Source organism: Spermophilus citellus (assembly GCF_964194105.1).
Source record: "Spermophilus citellus genome assembly, chromosome: 8".
Taxonomy (NCBI): Eukaryota; Metazoa; Chordata; class Mammalia; order Rodentia; family Sciuridae; genus Spermophilus; species Spermophilus citellus.
Genome location: NC_138189.1, coordinates 41,718,827 through 41,741,292, shown reverse-complemented (window position 1 = coordinate 41,741,292; position 22,466 = coordinate 41,718,827).

Sequence of the window (22,466 nt, the reverse complement as noted above, 5' to 3'; positions counted from 1 at the left end):
GAACTGCTCTGTTATGGGAAGAGTTCATGGAAGTATTTTAAGAATACTTAGAGGCAGAGAGAAAAATAACAAAAGGGGGTTTTTCAACTTAAAATATTTATAAGAACAGGAATACTGTGTTATATCAATCAAATGCTTTGCTGAGCTGCAAATCCGGGCAACCTTCCTCGGGGCTGTGCCTCGGTGGAGCAGCTGAGCTTTGGAAGGTGAAGTTTGTATAAAAAAGCGTGAGCAGCGCTTGACGATCCGTATGAAAGGGTCCCAAGAATGAGGGTCCTGCGTACGAAAGTGTGCCACCGACTTTCCAAAACAACAGAAAGGATGTATATTTTAAATAGCATGTTCTGGTTTCTATCATTTAAAAAAAAAAAGATTTTAATACAACTGTCTGAGCTGAGCCAATCATTTAGACAAAGGTAATCAGGGCTGTAAAAAAAAAAAAAAAAAAAGTCATTGCGTTTTGGAGTTTCACTTGAAGTTTGCATACCTACAACTCAGAAAACGACATTTAAGAAACATCAAGCTAGTGTGCACGCCTGTAATCCCGGCAGCTGGGGAAGCTGAGGCAGGAGGATCATGGGTTCAAAGCCCACCTCAGCAATGGTGAGTTGTTAAACAACTCAGTGAGACCCTGTCTCTAAATAAAATACAATATATATATATATATATATATATATATATATATATATATATATATATATATATGGCTGGGGATGTGGCTCAGTGGTTGAGTGCCCCTGAGTTCAATTCCTGGTACCTAAGAGAAAAGAAAAGAAAGAAAAAAGAAACATCAAGTTCCTATGGGAAATAGAGCAAGAATGTACCCAATTTAAGGACTTCTGAGGTAACTTGCTCCCAAATTGTGTGGATTAGAGCACTCCTAAGAGCTACAGAAATAACCTAAAATATCACATGGAGGAAAAGTGGAAAAGAGAACAGTGCTATTAGAATTTGAACAGTTTTCTTTTTATTATTTATTTATTTATTTATTTATTGGTACTGAGAATTGAACCCAGGGGTGCTTAACCACTGAGCCACCTCACCAGTCCTTTTTACTTTTTATTTCGAGTCAGGGTCTTGCTAAGTTGCTTAGGGCCTCACTAAGTTGCTCAGGCTGGCTTTGAACTTGTGATCCTCCTGCCTCAGCCTCCTAAACCACTGGGGTTATAGATGTGTGACACAGCACCCAGCCGAACAGTTTTATTTATTTATTTTTAGCATGATTTTTAAATTAATAGTATTATTGCTGAGCAAGACCATTACAGATCAGGAACAGAGTTATTCCTTGGTATTGTACAAATAAGCCTACTTAGTTTTGCATTTAGTTAAAATTATTTGAGATTATTTGCTAATTGTTGGGGTGGGGAAGGAAGTCCATTCTGTTGAGAGGGGGTGGGGACTGCATAGCTAAGGCACCTAATGCCAGGTTAAGCAGCCCTTTGTAATTCTTTTTCCACAGAAAAAGTAGAGGCCCAAACTTCCATGTTCCACGTGAGAAATTTCCATTTAAATGACCCTAGCCCTCTGTAACAGCTAGCACTACTACTCTGCTTTTGAGGTTATTTGTCAGAGGCTACAACACAACTCCTTTGATTATCTGATCCTATTTATTTATATTACTTTTATTTGGTGCAGCAGATACCTGGGATTAAACCCAGGGATGCTCTACCTCTGAGCTACATCCCCTGCCCTTTTTATTTATTTATTTTTAAATTTTGAAACAGGATTTTGCTAAGTTGGTAAAGCGGGCTCAAACTTGTGATTCTCCTGCCTCAGCCTCCCGAGTCTCTGGGATCACAGGTGGACTCACTATATCCCCTGCTTCTTTCTTTGCTATTATTTGGGGGCTTATGTTTTTTCCGGAGGTGGGGGAGTTGTAGCGCTGTAGATAGAACCCAGACCTCAGATGTCCTGGGCAAGTGTTCTACCACTGAGCAGCATCTCCAGCTCCAGTTACTTTTTAAAAACCACCTTTGTCTTCTTTCCATTCCTTGGCTCTTCTTATATCCTTCCTGTCAACTCCCAAGGTTAGTCATCATCCAAATTTTCCCATTCCTCTTCTTTTTCTCCACTCAGTTGGATCTCGACCGTCTTGTGAGTTTGACCAGCTCTTACCAGTCAACATTTCCAAAACTCTACTGCAACCAGGTATATCTCCTGAGTAGAGGCCCAAACTTCTATGTTCCACATGAGAAATTTCCATTTAAATGACCCTTACACGGCTCAAGTTCAGCACACCTGAAATACAATCATTATTCTAAAACATGTGGTAACACATCTCTTTGCTTCCTTGGTCAATATCACCACCATCCATTCATTCATCAAATGCTTATTGAGCACTTACTTCGGGCCAGTTCTAGATGCTTAGGTTCATTCATACACAGCCAAGCCGCTGCCCTCATGGAGCTTATGTTCTTGCTGGTCAACTCAAGTAACACAAGTAAGAAGCTTTGGAATCTGTCCCCACCTCTCTCTCCACCTAATGAAAGTTATTTTCATGGCTACCATTTATCTTACAACAGACCCACAACTGTTTCCTATTGGTTGTCTTTTTCTACTTCAATCTATCCTCCACCTTATGACAAGAGTGATGTCTACAAATTGCCAAGTGGCTCAAGGCTTCAGTGGCTTCTCATTGCTCACAGGATAAACGTCTGGTGCAACCCAGCGCAGCCCAGTTTCTTTCTCCTCATTGCACAGGCTCCAGGTGCTCGGCTCCCTCTTTTTTCCTCCCTAAATGCACTGCTTTAGTTAGCTTTCTGTTGTTGAGATCAAATACCCGACAAGGGTCTTTGATTATTACCAGAGTTTTGCCAGAGAGGAAAGGGGCACTCAATGGTATTAAATAACTTGTTAAACAGCTAAAGACTTCCAAACCCTTTGCTCTCTGCCCAAGACTGAAGTCACCCTGATCCCAGTACCTCATATATGAGCTCTCTTAATTCTAATCAAATTATTTATTTATTCATTCATTCATTTATTCATTTATTATATCACATATTTTGTAGAAGCTACTAGTGAACAGCTTAGAAAATGGGTAAATAAGCTACTATCAAAGTGAGTATGCTGGCTATGCAACCGCTGGGAGGCTAAGGCAGGAAGATTGCAAGTTCAAGGCCAGCCTCAGCAACTTAGTGAGGCCCTATACAACTTAATGAGACCCTGTCTCAAAATAAAAAATTAAAAGGGATAGGGATGCGGCTCAGTGGTTAAGTGTCCCTGGATTCAATCCCTGGTGAAAAAAATCCCACCAAAGCAAGTATGATAAGCAGGCTGCCTTGGCTAGCTCTCTTCAGGTCCCAGAATCCCAGTTCTTTCAAGGTTGGTGCAATGTGCCCTTCTCATGTCTCCTTCTCTTATTTTCTTAACTTTAGATGGTGTCTTGGGAAGCTGTGATGCTCAGAAGAGAGGGAGCAAGGTACAGAGGGCACTGGGAGAGAGGGCAGGAGGGTGGCCCCTCTGATGCTGAGGGAACCAACGGGGAGGCTGCAGGCCTCAGGCCCTCACCAACCTTCTCTCCTTGACCTGGCTGCTCCCCCCACTCCAGTCTGTCTGGGTGATAGTAAATATGGGCATAAGTGACAAAGAGAAAATACTGACAGCCCTCAGAAGGACTGTCTGGGAAAGCAGTCAGGGTGGAAAAAAAGATCTGGCAGCCCAGGTCATAGATTTTCTGTGGTAACCTCAAATCCAAATATTTTGTCCTGCTTTCGCTCACTCTGAGCCAGCATTCCATTCAAACAGGATGGAAGCGCCCAGGCCCCGGGGAGCAAGCAGACCACAGAAATCCACCCCCTCCCATTCCCCCTGGGAACACTCAGGGGACTTGCTCAGAGCGGAAGGGCTCCAGTCATGACCCAGGCTCCTGCGGCCATTGGATATGGCCCATGCTCACGGCTGAAGCAGGGATGAGACGTGCTTGTGACACAGTGCTGGAGAGACTGAGGAGTAACAGGGACAACAGCCAGTGTCGCACTGGGGGGTTCTTCTTCCTGCCGAGGAGGGTGTAGGCCACCTGAGAACTTAAAGTCTAAAATAATTAGTGAAGAACAAAAGACAAAGAGTCCGAAATATATTTACAAAAGCGGAGCCCCCAATACATGCAGTCCACACAAGAGCTGGGACTAGACAAAGAAAAGATGGCTCCGGTGGTTTATTTAAGGGGGTACATCAAAGGCAGGGGTAAGGGTTCAAGGGCGGAGTCTTGCTCTGTGATGTCTTGCCGTCAGCAGGTTGATTGGCGTCTTGGCAGGTCACACCCATCTCGGGTGCTATGTGGGATCTTCGGCAGAGCGGAGGGGGGAGTTCACCTGCATCAGGCTGTCTGTCCCTGTGGGGGTGCCAGACCTATCCCCTCACTAGGCTACGAGGCTCAACAGTCCACACCCAGTCCCCAGAGGGCTCAAAACAGAGCGGGGTGGCACCTGGCCAAGGCAAGGACAGGGATTCAAGGACTGAGGCCTGACTCTCCCTCTTGGTCTAAGTAGTTTCCACAAACTAAGACAGAGATCCAGAGAGGGGTCTCCCTGCCTGTCCTTTCCTGTGTGACTTAGGGTGTACGTGGGTGTCTATTCCAGGACTGCTCTGTCCCTTTAGACTGGAACAGGGGTTCTGCCAGTGTGGAGGCAGCAGCCCTCAGGGAGCAGCCTTGTCCCTGCCTCTGGTCAAGAAGTGGGGGGGACCATCAGCCCTGCCCCCAACAGGCCCCCAGGAGGAGGGGGACTTGGCATTCGCTGTGGTCAGGAGCACACCTACCCCTGCAGCACTTCACATGGCACCCAAGTTCATACAAGTGACCTTACCAGTGTCTTCAAGGCAAAGAACTCATCCTCTTAAAAACGTCAGGCCAGCCCTGAAGAAACAGCACACAGCCTCCCGCACCACAGAGCCTCTGAGCCAGTCCACCTGCCCTGCTTAAGGTGGACGAGGCCTTTGGGTTTTAAGGGCGAGTGAACAACGAAGGTGGGTGGTGGAAGGGGAGTCAGGAGGCCTTCCCTTCCAGGGGAATGCGGGAGCGTGCCCTGCACAGGCCAGGCCCCCTGTCTCCCCTTTGTGCCATCTTTGGGCAGCTGGTTCTGCTCTCCATGGTCACACAGGGGTCCCAGTGTCCAGGCTCCCTGGCCCCAGAGTGCTGGGTCTCCACCTTAGACACCTTCTGTCCTGCAGCCTTCATGGAGGACTGTGAGCTTCAGGAAGGGAGCTTCCATGTCCTGGATTCCTGATGTCAATCTATGAAGCCATAAGATCTCTCTCAGGCCAGGGCCCAGAATTTCAAACTCTCTGGCTTTGAGAAAGAAGATAAACCGAGAAAGAAGGAAGGAAAGGAAGGAGAGGAGAGGAGAGGAGAGGAGGGGAGGGGAGGGGAGGGGAGGGGAGGGGAGGGGAGGGGAGGGGAGGGGAGGGAGGGAGGGAGGGAAGGAAGGAAGGAAGGAAGGAAGGAAGGAAGGAAGGAAGGAAGGAAGGAAGGCTGATGACCATGGTAACAGGAAAATGTCCATAAAAATTAATGTCAGGTTTTGAAAAAATAATTCAAGTATGTGTGGATTAAATAAAAGCTGGTAATAGTTTGATACTACAAGACATTTTCTAGACTAGAGAGTTCAAGGAAGAGACTGTTCCCACAACAGAGAAATCTCCACCTGATTGTCCTTTGGTTTCCGAATACATGTGTACATACACAGAAATGAATGGTTTCAGGGACTCATCAGCGTGATTAAATGACTAGCTGATGGGGATCCTTCAGTGACCCTGACATCCATGGGAGCCGTGCTTTGCAGCCCAGGGTTGCCCCAGGCCTGGGAGAAGCAAACTTAGCATTATTTCTTTTTTTTTTCTTCAATCTTATGTGAACATCATGATGCTGATTTTTAATATAGATCTTTTTATGATGAGTTTGAGGATGGCAGAATGACTTTTATGAGGACAAACCTGGTTACTATGTATGTAATTCATTGGGGCTTTTAAGATGTAGAAATTTGATTGCCTGCCTAGCGTGGGGACTTCTTTTTTTATTGTGCATCCAAGTTTGTTTATGAAATTCTCCAGCATCAGATAATATTTCTGAATGATAAGAACAGGGAGTGTTGACGTGACCTTGTAGCGATGGTGGTTGCAGTTTGAGAGTCTCTTCTCTCCAAATCTCTGTGTCTATGGAACACTTAATTATTTCATGTGGAGATGGCGTGATGGGCTGATGTGCAGAGGCAGCTTAGAAGCCCCACAAGCATAATGGACTGACAAGGAGGGTGCTGCTGCTTTTGTCTTTCAGGGACCCTAGAAGTCCCACATCCACCATGCCACAAGGTAGGCCAGACTCTCCTCCATGCCACAGGGGTGGGACAGGCAGAGAAGGGCAGGCACCCTGTCCAGATGGGTGAACCCAAGAGGATCAATCAGACAGAGGCCAGGATGGAAGCTGTAGGCAGAGTCTCCAGGGCTCACGAGGCAACCTCTGCAGGAATTCCTAAGCAAGGAGGACAACTGTGGGCAGCACCTTCCTTAGTTTTGGCCCCTCTCTCTCCAATACAAGGTCCACTCTGCTCCTCGGGCTCCATGTCCAGGCCTTGCAGGGATCCTTGTGCAGAAGCTGAGGGAGAAGCTGATGGAGAAGCTGATGGAGAAGCTGATGGAGAAGCTGAGGGAGAAGCTGAGGTCTGGGGATCAAGCCGCTGGCCTGATCTCCTACAGTGCACGTGCATGTGCTCACTCACATCCCACTGATCCCAGCCCAACAGCAAATAACCATACGGCTGTCTTCCCCAAGCTCATTATGTCTGCAAACTCATCTTTTCTCCCAACGCAGCAGTTTCTTATGACTTCCCTGTGGTTTGTGCTAGCTCCTATTTCCCCCATGATCACCTCAATTCAGGCCCTTACCAAAATCTGGATTTCTGAAACTGCCTCTTTATCAATCTCCCTGCCAAGGGCCTCTCTTCCCTAAGCTGTGGTGTCCTTGATCTTCCTAACGTGCGTAATTACATCTTGTTTCTACCCTGTGGTTGTCACAGTCAGTGTGGCAGATTTTAACTCCAGACAGCTCTGGGTCTCATTTCCAGCTCTTCTTCTTATTCCCAGGACGCCTCTGATCCTGTTTCCTCCTTTACAAACAGCATTATCCCCGTTAACCTCTGAGGGTTGGTGTAAAGATAAAATATACTGCTGGCTGCCATGGTGCACGCCTGTAATCCCAGCAGCTTGGGAGGCTGACGAAGGAGGATTGTGAGTTCAAAGTCAACCTCAGCCGCTTAGCCAGGCCCTAAGCAACTCAGCAAGACCCAGTCTCTAAATAAAATATATAAAAAGGCTGGGGATGTGGCTCAGTGGCTATGCACCCCTGGGTTCAGTCCCAGTACCAAAATAATAATAATTATTATTATTATTGTTATTATTATTATTAATATACTGACACATATATTAATAGAGGCCCCACCCTTGAGTAGTTACTGCATCATAAAAATCTTAGTTTGCACCCCTGCCATGGCCTTCACTGCCTCTCGGATGAATTCTAAGCTGGGAACTACATTTCTCTTCGGGGGTTCCCACCTTCCTAACTACCCCTCACCTACACTATACAAAGCCTCCCTCCAGTTAAACCATACTCGAGTCTTTCTTTTTTCTTCCTGAACATTTTGCAGGTGCCATTTACCATGCCACCAACCAAAAACTTATCCATCTTCAGCAAAAGAGAGCCCTGCTCCTCTCCTTTCCCTCCCGGGCTTCCCTGGCCAGGGGAGCGCGCATTCCCTCTGGAGACGCCACAGCACCTGGCTGAAGCCATCGCTTAGGCACTAATGCTGCCTTCTGATTGCTATATTGTCTCCGTATCTCTGTCTTAGATGTGTAGATATTTTACAAGCACTTGGGGGGCAGGGCCCAGACCTCCACATTTCTGTGCTTCCTCATGTTCCTGTCCCTGTTTTCTTGCACCCCACTCGTGCCCAGAAAACATCTGTGGTTGAGAAAACAAATGATGCTCCAACTGAATCAGGTGTGTGTCTGTCCCAAGCACACCCCCGTCCTCTCGTGTGCCTGATCTGCATGGGTCTCCTGGTTCCCAGGCCCTTCTTGAGGGCAGCATTACGTCTACTGCTTATTGGGACCATCACACTGACAGATAGATGTTTAAATAAATGATGGGCTTGATGATGACAGCCTTCACTGGGACTTTAAAAATGACGAGCTATTACTGCCCTGGTTCTCATCTCCCAAATAACATCTTTACAGTCCCTGCCAGACCCACAGTCATGAATTTCTTCCATGCCCACGGCCACGCTGTGGGAATTAATCACTTTCTTCAGCCTCCAGGCTCAATGGAACCCTGCGGAAGGCTCAGAAATAGTGTCTGCCGTCTTCTGTGGTCCCTTGGCTCTCCTACCAGAGGGCAAGTAACCTGGGGACCAAGGTCAGAGCTTATGGGTTGTGCTTTTACTGGAGCCAGGTCATTGTTTAGATGTGGTGTCCCCCAAAAGCTCACGTGTGAGATAAAGCAAGAAGGTTCAGAGGAGAAATGATTGGGTTGTGAGGGCCTCAACCCAGTCAGTGAACCAATCTCCTGATGGGGATTACCTGGGTGGTCACTGAGTGGTAACTAGTGGTGGGGTAGGGCTGGAGGAAGTGGTTCATTGGGGGTGTGGCTATGGGGTATATATTTCATATCTGGAGAGTGGAGTCTCTCTTGCTTCCTGATCATGATGTGAGCTGCTTCCCTCTGCCATGCTCTCTCACCATAATGTCCTGCCTCATCTCAAGACCCAAGGAATGGAGCCAGCCTTCTATGGGCTAAGAACTCTGAAACAATGAGCCCTCAAACAAAGTTTCCTCCTCTGCAATTGTTCTGGTTGAGGGTTTTTTTTTTCTGTTATTGTTTTGGTTGTACATGGACACAGCACCTTTATTTTATTTATTTATTTTTATGTGGTGCTGAGGATCGAACCCAGTGTCTCACACGTGCTAGGCAAGCGCTTCACCGCTGAGCCACAACCCCAGACCCTCTGGTTGGGTTTTTTAAGTCATAGCAGTGAAAAAGCTAACTAAAACAGCCCAGCTCAAGGCTTTTCATATAGTTAGTATCCTGTCATCGTCCTCCCAGTCAAATATGGCCAGATCTCTCCCTTCCTGAAATTGCACTGCCAGCTCACCTGGGTGTGGGTGGACAGGTAACCAGCGTGTTCACTGACTGGTGGACAGAATGACAAGTGCCGCCTGCAGGCACTAAAGCACCTAATTGCTGGATTGGAACCATCCAGTTCTTTTCCCCCTGGCCATGGACAACCTTAACAGCTGTCCTGCCGTCCCGGGTCAATGAGGGGCTTCAGGAGCAGAGCCCCCTTACCAACCTCCGGCAGTTGTTCATAACAGGTACAAGAAATAGAACTTCTCCTGTGTCTTAAGCTACTGAGATTTGGACATGGTTTGTTATTACAGTCTCACCTGACTGACCTCCCTGGATACTCTCCTGAGTGTTTATTGAGGGAGAAAGAAAGGAATTTGGGATAGAACACGGCAGATTGTTTTGAAGTCTGTTACCATGGTTTAGGAAGCAACTAATCTTAAGAAAGATATTCGCTTTAATGCTTTCTCCTTTTCAGAGTTGCCAGTAAAATTCATACCATGGAGTCAGCAATTAGACCAATTAGACTGCAAACTTTGCATAATCACCCCATTTAATTCTCACTATGACCGGATGGGGGCAGTTCTGTCCACCTGCTCCATTTCTCCCTCCCACGGAGAGAGGGAGAAACTAAATGACAAGACCTCGTGCTGAGCAGTTGAGAGAGAATTTTCCATTCTTGATGAAACTACCCAGGGTGTTCCTCCAGCTGTACCTGGAGAGCATGGAGTTGAGTAATGAGGTTGATGCAAGATGGAGAACTCACCTGAATAATTCATCCATAAATACAGTGTTGGTAAATCCACCCGGACAAGCCATCTGTGGTGAACCCAGCTTCGTGCTGCTCTGGATTCTGTATCCACAGGCTTCCTGGTCAGAATGATTCTAAGCTTGAAGATAAGTGTCAATCAAGGGAAAAGACAAGGAATAGGAAGAGGGTGGAGGACAGAATACCAGGCTGCAGACACACTCAGAAACAGAGATGTGCACACACAGGTATTCACGGGCTACTTAGGTCTGGGGACAACATGAGAGAGAGATGAGAACAACGGACAAATATGGAGTCCTTCTTTTTTCTCAGTGGGAAAATGGTCCATCAGTTCATAATAAATAATCTTTTTTGAATGTGCACTATATGCCAAAAATTATTCTAGGTGTCATCTTTCTTATAGTTCTATGGGGTAGGCACTACGATTTACCTCCATTTTACAAATGAGAAACTAAAGCATAGAAAGGTTTAGCTATTTTCCCAAGGTCACACAGCTAGTAAGTGATGAAACAAGCATCTGAACTCAGCCCACACTAACTACTATGCTCTGAGTTCTGAAATGTTAAGTTCCTTGAGAGCAGGCATGTTTTATTGATTTTGTTTGCTGCTGAACCCCAGTGTCTAGAACAATACTTAGGATATAGTAGGACTTAAATAAGCAAATTGTTGAATGAATTAATAAAAAAATTCAAGTAAAATATTGTAGGTTTGTTCCCTTAAGAATTCTACAGTTTCTTTATTCAGAGTACTTAACAATTATGTAAACCTACCCTATACTCTCTCAAAACGTGTCGTGGGTTCTTATCCCTCTTTTATGGATTTCACAGTATATCAGCTCTCCTTTAAAGTATATTCTAACAAGTAACAATAAATGTTGCTGGCAAGCACATGGGAAAAATGTCCACTCATACATTGTTGGTGGGACTGCAAATTGGTGAAACCAATCTGGAAAACAGTATGGAGATTCCTCAGAAAACTTGGATTGACCCAGTTATCCTACTCCTCAGTATATACCCAAAGGACTTAAAATCAGTATACTATTGTGACACAGCCACATCAATGTTCATAGCAGCTCAATTCACAACAGGTAAGCTAGGTGCCTTTCAACAGATGAATGGATAAAGAAAATGTGGTACATATACACAATGGAATATTACTCAGTCATAAAGAAGAATGAAATAATGGCATTTGCTGGTAAATGGATAGAACTGAAAACTATCATGCTAAGCCAATCCCCCCAAATAAAAACCAAATGTTCTCTCTGATATGAGGATGCTAACACACAATAAGCAGGGGTAGGGAAAAATATAAGTTCATTGGATTAGACAAAGGGAAATGAAGGAAAGGGAGAGGGGATAGGAGTAGGAAAGACAGTAGAAAAAAATCGAATATCACTTTCCTAAGTTCATATATGAATACCTGACCAGTGAAACTCCACATCATGTACAACCACAAGAATGGGAAGTTACACTCCATGTATGCGTGATATGTCAAAATACATTCTACTGTCGTGTGTAACTTAAAAGAACAAATAAAATACTTTAAAAAATAAAATGTATTCTATTGCATTTCATCTAATCCAGCAGTGCTCCCTGACCCCTACTAGGTTCCAGGGAGTTAAAGAATACACCCACATATTGAGAGTGGAGCACACAGTCCCACTAAGGAGCAGATGTGAGCAAACAGTAGCAAAGGGATTCTTATAACACAGGTGGGCAAGCATTAACTTCCTTGCTGGGGTCTCCCCTGGAGGGAGTCAGACTTGAAGGGTGAGCTGGTGGAGGCCAGGCCCAGAGCACATGGAATAGCATTGCAACAGTTAGGAACAGCATCAGCAAAGATGTGTGGTATTAAAATACCTGAGTGCCGAGGAGTCTCTTGTAATCCAGGTGTTAGTGAGAAACATCAAGGAGCTGGGGAGCAAGGTACCTGTCTGCTGAGAACTTGGTGCTTTTTCCCTGAGACTCTGGGAGCCATCCGGGGTTTTTAAGCAGCCAAGTGACACTAAGAGATCTGATTTCTCCAGAGGAGATATATTTGGCGGGGGAGGTATTTGAAATGACTATTTCTATTCAACAACCCTTTTTTAATCTCTTTAGGAGACGGGAAGGGACTGATAGGCGCTGTCAGCAGATCTGAATGAGATGGGCCCGGGCCATTATGGGACTTCTGGCCATTTCTGATGGTTTCTTAATCTTACGGGGAATCTGAGCAGCCTTTGTCGCTCCCCATGTCTGCTAACCCCTTTGGTGCCCGATTCTGCACCTCCCTCTAATCTTTTGAAAGATTTATGGCCAGAAGTGATGAGCTCATCTGATGTCAGTTACCAGCATCAAGGCTGGGGACATGTGACGCATCTGATCAAAATGTAAATGTGCTATGCGAGGGAGACATTCCTCTGGGGAAATACCTTAGCATTCAGCTTCCTGCAAGGGCCCACTGGGGAGAAGAGAGGATGCGGTGCCAACTTGCTAATGGGAATCTGCCACCCCAGTCCCCACTCTGCAGAGAGCTGGAACGCGCCTTGGCGGGGACCGATGCTATCTACTTGCATCTCAGAGGCACTCGCGGAAATACAATCTCTAAATATTGAAGGCAAAACTGGAGACACAAAGATCACTTTGTTTTTATTTTCCCCAAACCACATACACTCAAGCAGATGAAATATGAATGAAGCTAGAACCATCTGTGGCATGCAGAGAGGCCCACTCACAATAAAAGTACCAGCCCACATTTTTTTTAAGATGTCGATGGACCTTTATTTTATTCATTTACTTAGATATGCGATGCTGGGAATCAAACCCAGGGCCTCCCACATGCTAGGCCAGTGCTCTACCACTGAGCCACAACTCCAGCCCCTACCAGCCCACATTTTAATTCAGAAATTTTTGATCACAGCATTCACCTCCTTTTTATACAGGGGGACTTGCAAAGCAAAAAGCCTGGCAGTCAGGGAGTGTGCAGGGGAGGCCCATATGGTGATACACGTTATTGACAGCAGGTGGCTAGAGTGTCTCAAAGGGGAGGTGTCTTCTCTGGCTTGCCTGATGCCCACAGGGCCTAGGAATGGGGCTGGAGGGTTCCCACACTCTATGGAACACCCCGCCGGGGAGAAGCCAGTGGGAGACCAGAAGATGTGGATGGGAGCTGGCTAAGGAGGGTGACTGGTGTTTTAGTCAGCTTTTTCACTGTTGTGACTGAAGGACCCAACCAGAGCAATTATAGAGGAGGACGAGTTTATTTTGAGGGCTCATGGTTTTAGAGGTCTTCATCCATAGAAGGCTGGCTGCATTCCTTAGGGCTCAAGGTGAGGCAGAACATGGCACAAGAGTGTGGCAGAGGGAAGCAGCTCACATGATGATAAGGAAGTAGGGAGAGGGACTCCACTCACCAGATAAAATATATACCCCATAGCCATGCCCCCAATGAACCCCTTCCTCCAGCCACACCCCACCTGCCTCCTTTACCACTCAGTTGATCCCAATGGGGGTTAATCCCCTGATTAGGTCAAGGCTGTGACTCAATTATTTCTCCTCCAAACCTTTCTGCATGGTCTCGCACATGAGCTTTTGGGGGACACCAACTCTAAACTCTAACAACTGGAGTGTGTCAGGGAGGGGATGCAGGTGTTGCAGAGGCGGGCAGGTAAGACCAACGCACGGTGAAGCCGGTGAGTCTGGGTGGTATTTCCCCTCTTCTTACATGAACATTAATCCTATCAGATCAGGACTGTACACTCAGGACTTCATTCCATTACTGTTTTACTCCAAATACAACCATACTGGGGTGAATCAATTAACCTGAGTCTTAATTACTTCTTTTCTCCAAATATAACAACACTGGGGCCTGCGGCTTCGACATAAGACTTTGAGGGGGAACACAATTAAGTCTATAGCACCTGCCTCCCTCCATTCCTTTGAAGCCCAGCCCTCACAGTTACCTGATTGAAAGGGCATGCATTCCTGGTGACTGAATGTGACTCTGCCACTCACCTACTCCCAGTTCTGTTTAGGGAGATTTTAAAAATAATTTCCAGAAATCTTAAAAAATAAAAAATGTAGCAAAAACAAAATCACCCACCAATCCCATAACTCAAAGACAGTATTTTGATGTGCATGCCTCTAGTTAATCTACATAGCTATTGACTTATCTGCCTGTATTTTACTAAAAACAATATCTTTCTCTAAAAGCAATCTTGCAGAGGGTTCCTATGCTGATTGCAGTTCAGTTTCAGTTCTCTGCAGATTGATCATGAACCTCATAAACAAAAAACTGTCCTTACCATTAGACTCTCAAAGAATTAGACATACTGTTTATCAGGGATATAGCTCAGTTGGTAGAGTGCTTGCTTCCCATGCACAAAGCCCTGGATTTAAGGCCCAGCACCACCAAAAAAGAAAAGAGAGATTATCATGGTTCCTCTTACGGGGGGTTGACATAAGTGGATGAACTCACCTGTGCACACACACACTTAAAACAGGCTTCCCAATTGCTCAGGATAAAGACCAGGCATTGATCATGGAAGGCTTGCATGTGCCCACATTTTGGCCATGTCTACCTCCCACCTCATCACGCCACTCTGCACCCTACTGGTTAGCCTTCTGTATGACCACCTGAAGGATCCTTCCTTGGAGAAGTTTTCCCTGAATCCCTAACTAGCTCAAAGTTCCCTTTTATGTATTCATATAATACCAGGAACCTCCCTTTCCTAGCATTTATCTAGGTTGCAATTTAATATTTATATCTATACTCCTAGATGAGCTATATATAAATTCTACTATATCCCCAGCACCTATTTCTGTGTTTTCACATAGTACATACTCAATATCTGACAAAGAACAACTGAAGAAAAGAATTCACACCTGACTTTTTTTTTTGGAGGGGGGGCATGTACTGAGAATTGACTCCAGGATGCTAACCACTGGGCGACATCTCCAGCCCCTCTTTTTTAATATATATATATTTTTTAGAGATAGCATCTCACTAAGTTGCTAAGGGCCTCAGTAAATTGCTGAGGCTGGCTTTGAACTCGCAAACCTCCTTGGCTCGGCCTCCCAAGCTACTGGGATTATAGGTGTGTGCCACCACCGCCAGCTGCACACCTGATTTTTTTTTAAGTTTTCTGATAAGCAAAACTGAGGTCCTAAGTTTGTTTCCATTTCGAGATCACAGAGTGTAAGGGTTGAGACCAGGGCCTGGGGTTCCTCCAGATATTGACTGCTGCAGGAGGAAACTTACTTCCGTAAAACCAATGACAGGGAATGAGCTGAGTGGCTGGGTTCCCAAATTAACTCCTTAAGCAAGGTTGGCACATTGGGGTTTATTTTCCTGGGGAGAGTGAAAACGGTAAAACAGTGAACCGTAAGATACAACTTACATTTGGAGAAAATTGCTTTTCACTCTAGAAAATGACTGCATGTTCTCCATCTCTGAAAGCATTCTATGATTATGAAATTATATTCTTTCTTATGTATTATTTTTCCTCTTTGCTTCTGTCAATGGTATGTAGACAATAAAAGATATTTAAAGAAAGAGAGACAGAGAGAGAGAGAGAGAGAAAGGAGACAAATACAAGAAAGATAAAGTGACTAGGCAAGTTATTTATAAGTCACCATTTGCTTCTTTCAACAATGCAGGAGATTTCTTTAATGTGACATTTATCACTATTGATACTGGTTGTACTGAACAAAAAGAACTGTAGGAGAGAGAGAGAGGCAGAGAGAAAGGATTCTGCAAAATGTGACTGCTGACATGATCAGTATCTGGCTTGGGGAGAGCCTGGGCCTAGAGGTACAGGCAGTAATGACAACTCTGATGTGGGGGAAGGGGCAGTGTCTGAGGGGAGCAATGGCATCAATCTGGATCACACGGTCAGATATATAACTGTCCCTCAGTATTTGTAGGGATTGGTTCCAGGACCCTCTGAGGAAACCCAAATCTGAATGCTCAAATCCCTTATGTAAAGTGATCTGATGTTGCGTGTAACCCACACCCAGCCTTCTGTGTACCTTAAATCATCTCTAGATTGCTTATGGTACTGAGCACAATGCAAATGCTTTGTAAAGAGCTGTAATTAGGTGGGGCAGGGGTGCACGCTTATAATGCCAGTGGCTCATGAGGCTGAGGCAGGAGGATTGAGAGTTCAAAGCCAGCCTCAGCAATGGCGAGGCACATAGCAACTCAGTGAGACCTTGTCTCTAAATAAACTACAAAATAGGGCTGGGGATGTGATTCTGTGGTGGCGTGCCCCTGAGTTCCATCCCTGGTACCTGCACCCCCAAAACAAAAAAGAGCTGAAATGCTGTATTGTTCAGAAAATAATGACAAGAAGAAAAACTCTAATGTTCAGTACAAATTCGATTTTTAAAAAATATTTTTGGTCCACAGTTGGTGGAATCCATGGATATGTAGCCCGAGAATATAACTGTACAAGAGTTGCACTTTCATTCTCTCTCTTGACTTTTAATGGTGAACCTCACTTCTCTGAGAGGTAAACACCCTCTAAGTCCATGTTTGTGCCACTGACTCAAGTCTCCAGGGTGTCAGAGCATCTGAGTGGGGGAGAGATCTCAGCCCATGCAGATTGGCCCCAAGGTGGCCCTGTTGACACAGCCACTCCCATCCTACATGTCCTGTGGTCTCTCAACCTGGATGCCCCATCTTCTTTCTTGGTCTTATTGGTTTCTTATCTGAATGCCAAGAAGCCCTTGGCACAGAGAGGAAGTGGAGCCCAGTGTTAAGGGTTGAACATGACCTCTAAGAACAATATGTAGAAGACCTGACCTCTAGGACTAAAGAATGTGACTTTTACTAAAAATAGGGTCTTCACAGAGGTGATCAAGTTAACATGAGGCCATAAGGGTGGACCTTTCTGTGATAAGGGACACAGAGAGAGACATGCACAGAGAAGAGACAACGTGAAGACACAGAGAGAAGATGGCCATGTGAGTGACCGAGGCATCGATAAGGCAGGAAATACCACAGATTGCTGGCAAACCCTGGAAGCCGAGAAAGAGGCAGGAAGGACTCTCCAGAGCCATCAGAGAGAGCATGGCCCTGCTGCACCTTGGCTTTGGTTCCCCGCCCAGAGACTTGTGGGATGATACATGTATACATCTCTGCTGTTTTAAGCCACCCAGGTTGTGACAGCCCCTAGAAACTCATGCATTCAGTGATTTTCCACCTCTGTGAGCCAATCCACCAGGATAGAAAGCTCTGGTGGCTAATGTCCTCCTACTGGGTCACATATGTCCCCAAGTCATTGAGCATAAGGTCAGCTGCCTGCCTGAGTAAGGACAAAGAAAGGGAATGGACATTACAACGAGAAAAGGAAACTCATAGACTAATATCTCAAAATATTTTCCACAGGATAGAATAACCTCATGGGAATTCATCTTGAGTGGCCCCAATACATGCATTAGAGTGTTTCTAGGGGACCTAAGGAGTCACTTAGATCAAAGTCAACATAAATGTGGCAGTGGTGTCCCGTTGCTTAATCCAGCAACCCTGGACCATGACACTCTTTTCCTGGGGGCTGGATCAGACCTCCGCATCCTCAATGCAAGCTTCTGGGTCTTCACTCCTGGGTCTCTCACTACTGTCCCATCATAGTGATTGCAGTGAGTGAACTTGGAATAATGAGCATGCAGCAACTTCTCTGAGCCTGTATCAAACAACTTCAGGGATTTGGGGCTTCACAAATTTATGTTCTTTGGTTTCATTCAGACCCTGGATTCTGTCTGAAAATTGCCTGTGTCTCTTCAGTCAGCTTCTTACCTTTCTTTCCTCAAGAATCCCTAACTCTGCCTTTCTTAGTCACCCCTCTCCCATGCAACAGATGACCCCCATCCAAAAGGGCAAAGGAAATTCAGCTTCCTGCAAAGTTTTCTGTGTCCCCTTCACCTCTTCTTTCTCAGAAAACTGGAACATCTTCTTCCTGTACAAGCCCCATCTCTCTTCCTCTGTCTTAGGCCATCCATTCCTTCACCTCCATGACCTTGAGCTGCTAGAATCTAAGAGGCTCAAGATTCTCTCTCTTTTGTTCATTTACTAAGTGCCAAACACTTAGTCCCCAATAGTTATTTACACATGATTATATTTATCATTTTATTTTATACCCTCAGTCTCTATGCAAATTTTTTTCTCTTGATGAAGAGAGTATGCTCATGTTCTATTTAAAAATAACAAAAACCCTCCTGGACCGTATGAACAGCCTTCCAGCCTACTTCTTTGCTTTAACAGATGTGTTTTTGTTGTTGTTGTTTTATACCAGGGATTGAACCCAGGGGCATTTAAACACTGTGCCATGTCCTCATCTCTTTTTATATTTTATTTTAAGACAAGGTCTTGCTGAATTGTTTATGGTTGCTGAGGCTGACTTTGAACTCACAACCCTCCCGCCTCAGCGTTCCCCACATCTTTTCCTAACTCTTACATTCCCCCAAACCCAGAATGCTTTAACACCAGATGTGGGAGGGTATTGGCCCATACACCAAGCACTTGTCGAGAAGATACCAGCTGGGGTCCTCTAGTTCTATTCAATTCTGAGACTACCTGCCTGAAGGTGGCATCAGATCCCACAGTTGGAGGGCTCAGCCCATGAGGTTTCCCTGTAGTTAACATGCCAATTGTGAGAAATAGATTGTCACCTATTCTTCTGACCAATCAGCTGTAAGTCAGCATACCCATGACCCTTTTCTCAGAGTTGATTACTTTTCTAGAGAAGCTCACAGAACTTAGGAAAACATTCATATTTACTGGTTTGTTAATAAGGATACTATAAAAGATACAGATGAACAATCAGATGGAAAAGATGTTGTTCTGGTTTCAGTGTGTCCCCTAAAATTCAGGTGTTGGAAACGTAATCCCTCAATGTGGTAATATCAGAAGGTGGAGCCGAGTGGGAGGTGCCTGTATCATGGAGGCAGAGAGCCCTCCTCTTTCCCAAAGGATTAAGTTGGCTGTCATCAGAGTTTGGCTCCTTTTTCTCTCTTGCTTTCCACTTTGCCATCAAGCTAAGGAGCAGCATGAGGCCCTCAGCAGAAGCTGAACATATGCAGCTGCCTGATCTTGGACTTTCCAGTCTCCAGAACCGGGAGCCAAAGTAAGCCTCTATTTCTTTATAAGTGACCCAGTCTTGGGTGTTCTGAACCAGAAAACAAACTAAGACAGAACATAGGATGAAGCACAGGACAAGAGGCATAGAGTGTTCGAACCATCTTGGGTACCACCCTCAGGGCACCTCTGTATGTTCAGCAAACCAGAAGCACCCAAATCCAATGCTTTTAGGTTTCCACGGAGCTTCCTTACATAGATGTATTAATGACATCATTGGTCATTGGTGATTAATCCTTGAGCTCCTCTCTTCCTTCCAAGAGGGGTGAGGCTGAAATCATGCCTTGGTCTTGCTGGCAAACAGCCTTCATCCTGAGTCTATCCAGGGAACACCAGCTACCAACCCTTTCTGCATGCGAGAAAGACACTCTTATTGCTCTGGAGATTCTAAGAGTTTTAGAAGCTGCATCTCAGGAAATGGGGATGAAAATCATATATATATGTATATCTTATTTTAAATCACAATATCACATATTTTAACTTAATTCTTTCCAGTCCACATGCCCCTGTGGTCAGTTATTTTTCAGAAATCCAAACCTGATACTTCATATAATTCCTTGAATGACTTCAGTATTCCCCACCCGAGAGTTCCCATCAATGGCGTAAAAGGTCCTGTGTGACCTGGCTTCTGGGGCTCCCTCAGCCTCTGCAGGCATTCTTGGTGCCTGTGCCTCTGTACTTCTGGAATAAGTTTCCCCTCCTTTCCTTGCCAGTGGATCCCTTCTTGTTTATCAATACTGTATTAATCAGGATTCCTTTGGTCATTTGGGATAAAAACACAACTTAAAATAACTTGGGATAAAACAAGAATTTTTCATGGGGATCATGCGTTATCTCATGGACTTCAAGAACAGGAAATACACTTGGGTTTCAGGAGCACTCGGGCAAGGGACTCTTCTTCATTTCCTAGGGCTTCTGTAGCAAAGTACAACTGCCTGGTGGCTTACACAACATAGGTTTATTGTACCACAGTTCTGAAACCTAGAAGTCTGAGATTAAGGTGTCAGTGGGACTGGTTTCTTCTAAGGGTCTCTCTCCTTGGTTGTAGATGGCCTCCCTGAGTCCGCACATGGTCTTCCCTCTGTGTGTCTGTGTCCTACATCTCTTCTTGTTATATGATACCAATTATGTTGGATTAAATTGGATTTTATTTTGATGATGTCTTTAAAGACCCTGTCTTCTAATGTACTCACGCTCTGAGGTCCTGGGGACTGGAACTTCAACATATGAATTTGGGAGAAGAGGAGCACAATTCCTCTCCTCCTGACAATTCATCTCTAATCCCTCTTCTCCATTCAACTCCAACCACTTGCAAACTTGCAGACAAAATGGCAGCAAACAAACCCGAATTTTCCATCCTATAGCTTTAGTCACTAGAAAGGCTACCCCAACCTTCTCAGGCCAAGTTCAGAGAGTCTGGGGACCCATTGGCCAAGTGGGGCCAAATCTCTTATGGTGGTATCTCCAAACTCTTAGTTTCCAGGGAAACATGGTAGAATAGATCTCATTCTTACCCTTTAATTTTGCAAGAAATACAAAATTTCCTCATTTTCTAATTTTCATCACAAAATCCAGCTATTTGTGCCAATCTCTATTCTCCCTCTCGGCAAAAATTGATAAAGGGAACATTCATTTCTTGTGTAGGCTGTCTTGCAGAATGTATGTTCCCTCAGGCTAGGTTATTTTAATTTTGACTAAACTGAGAAGATGGAGTCTAGGAGGGATGTAGATATGCCTCCAGATTCCCATTCCAGATTATTGTTCTTCACTTGTAAAACTTGTGGAAGGTATATGTCTCCCCCAAGTTGCATACATGCTACCTACCCTGGGTCCCAACTCTAGTTTTAGAGGAGATGGAACATTCTATTCATATTCTACAAAGATGCCCTTTGTCACATGTGCCATGCCCCTCAGTATATGCTGGTTCTGTCCTATTATAGGACAGAGTGATTGCTCTAAGGAAGACAAAGCTTTCTGAGCCCAGGACACAGAGAATCCACCAGCACTGAGTCATTATTAGGCACAGATTTTTGTGTCCCCAAATTCATATGTTGAAGTGCTAACATTCAATCTGATGCTCTTTGGAGATTGGACCTTTGGGAGATAACTAGGATTAGATGAGGTCATGAAGGTGGGACCCTCATGATGGGTTCAGCACCCTTATAAGAAGAGTTACAAGAAAGCTCACTCTCTTTCTCTCTTTCTCCATCATATGAAAATACAGTCATAAAGCTGCTGTGTGCAAGCCAGGAAGTGATCCTCATCAGAGACCAACCATGCTGACACCATGATTTTGGACTTCCAGCCATCAAAACTGTGAGAAAATTAATTTCTGTTGTTGACTCGCCTATTTTGTTATGGCAGCTATGGCAGGCTAATACATATGTTCTCCCCACTTCCCCCCACCCTTTTTTTTTCTTTTTTGAAGGATTAAAGAGTTCTCTGTGGATGGGGAAAAATAAATGCAACACTGATTTCAAGTTTGGTTTTGAACATTTTTATTTTATCTGATTTAGTTATAGATTGTTTTTAAAGAACTCAGATCTCAGAGAAGGCATAGCCCTTCCCACAGAACTCAGTAAAACAAGGATCCACTCCTGGGTCAGTCATCTATGGTCAGAGTACTATAGTCAAGAAGCAGAAAAGCAAAGCGGATTCAAATCCTGATCTAGCCCTTTACTTTGTGACCTTGGACAAATAACTCTTGCTCTGTGCCTTAGTTTCCTTCTCTGTGCAGGCAATAACTTTGGCCATATCCTCATCTGTTTAGGAAATAGCATGGCAGCTCTTGTAAGCATTTCACAGATGACATGGGGAACATGGAAAGTCTCAAGAGAAGGGAAGGGTACTTGATTGGCCATCCTTACTCATTTCCTGTAAAGGCTCCTTGCACTACTGCCTACTCCAGGAAGCCTTCTGGGGTACCGCAGAGACTTGAGTAACCAGACCATAAAGATCCACAAAAATAGTGATCCACAACATAGATAAGTTGGAGAACACATATCTTCTGTAGTTTAAACATTTTTAAATCCTTGCTGCTTAAAGTGAGGACCAGCACCCAGTGTCAGAGCTGAATCCACTTTCATGAGGCTCTTTCAATACCAACTGCCACTCTTCCTCTAGGGACCCTCCTGGGTTTATAGGTGGAAGTGTAGATTTAGTCACAAAAAGTTCACAAAAGGATGTAATCAGAACATGAATCGAGGATCTGAGCAGTACATTAATCCAAGGTTGAAAATTCACTCCCTCTCCTATATTCTGTAACAAAATAAATCCAGGATAGCTCATCAAAGATCTGGTATTAGATTTATTGACAACATAAAAACTTCTAATAATAAAAATCCTCCTTTATTATCAAATTCTTGTGGAAAAAAAAATTAAATCCGAGAGGTAAATCCTCTTGTAAATTACAGTCCAAAGAAAATAAATTTCTAAAGCAAATCATGTCACCCTTGTGAGTCTAAAGTCCAAAAT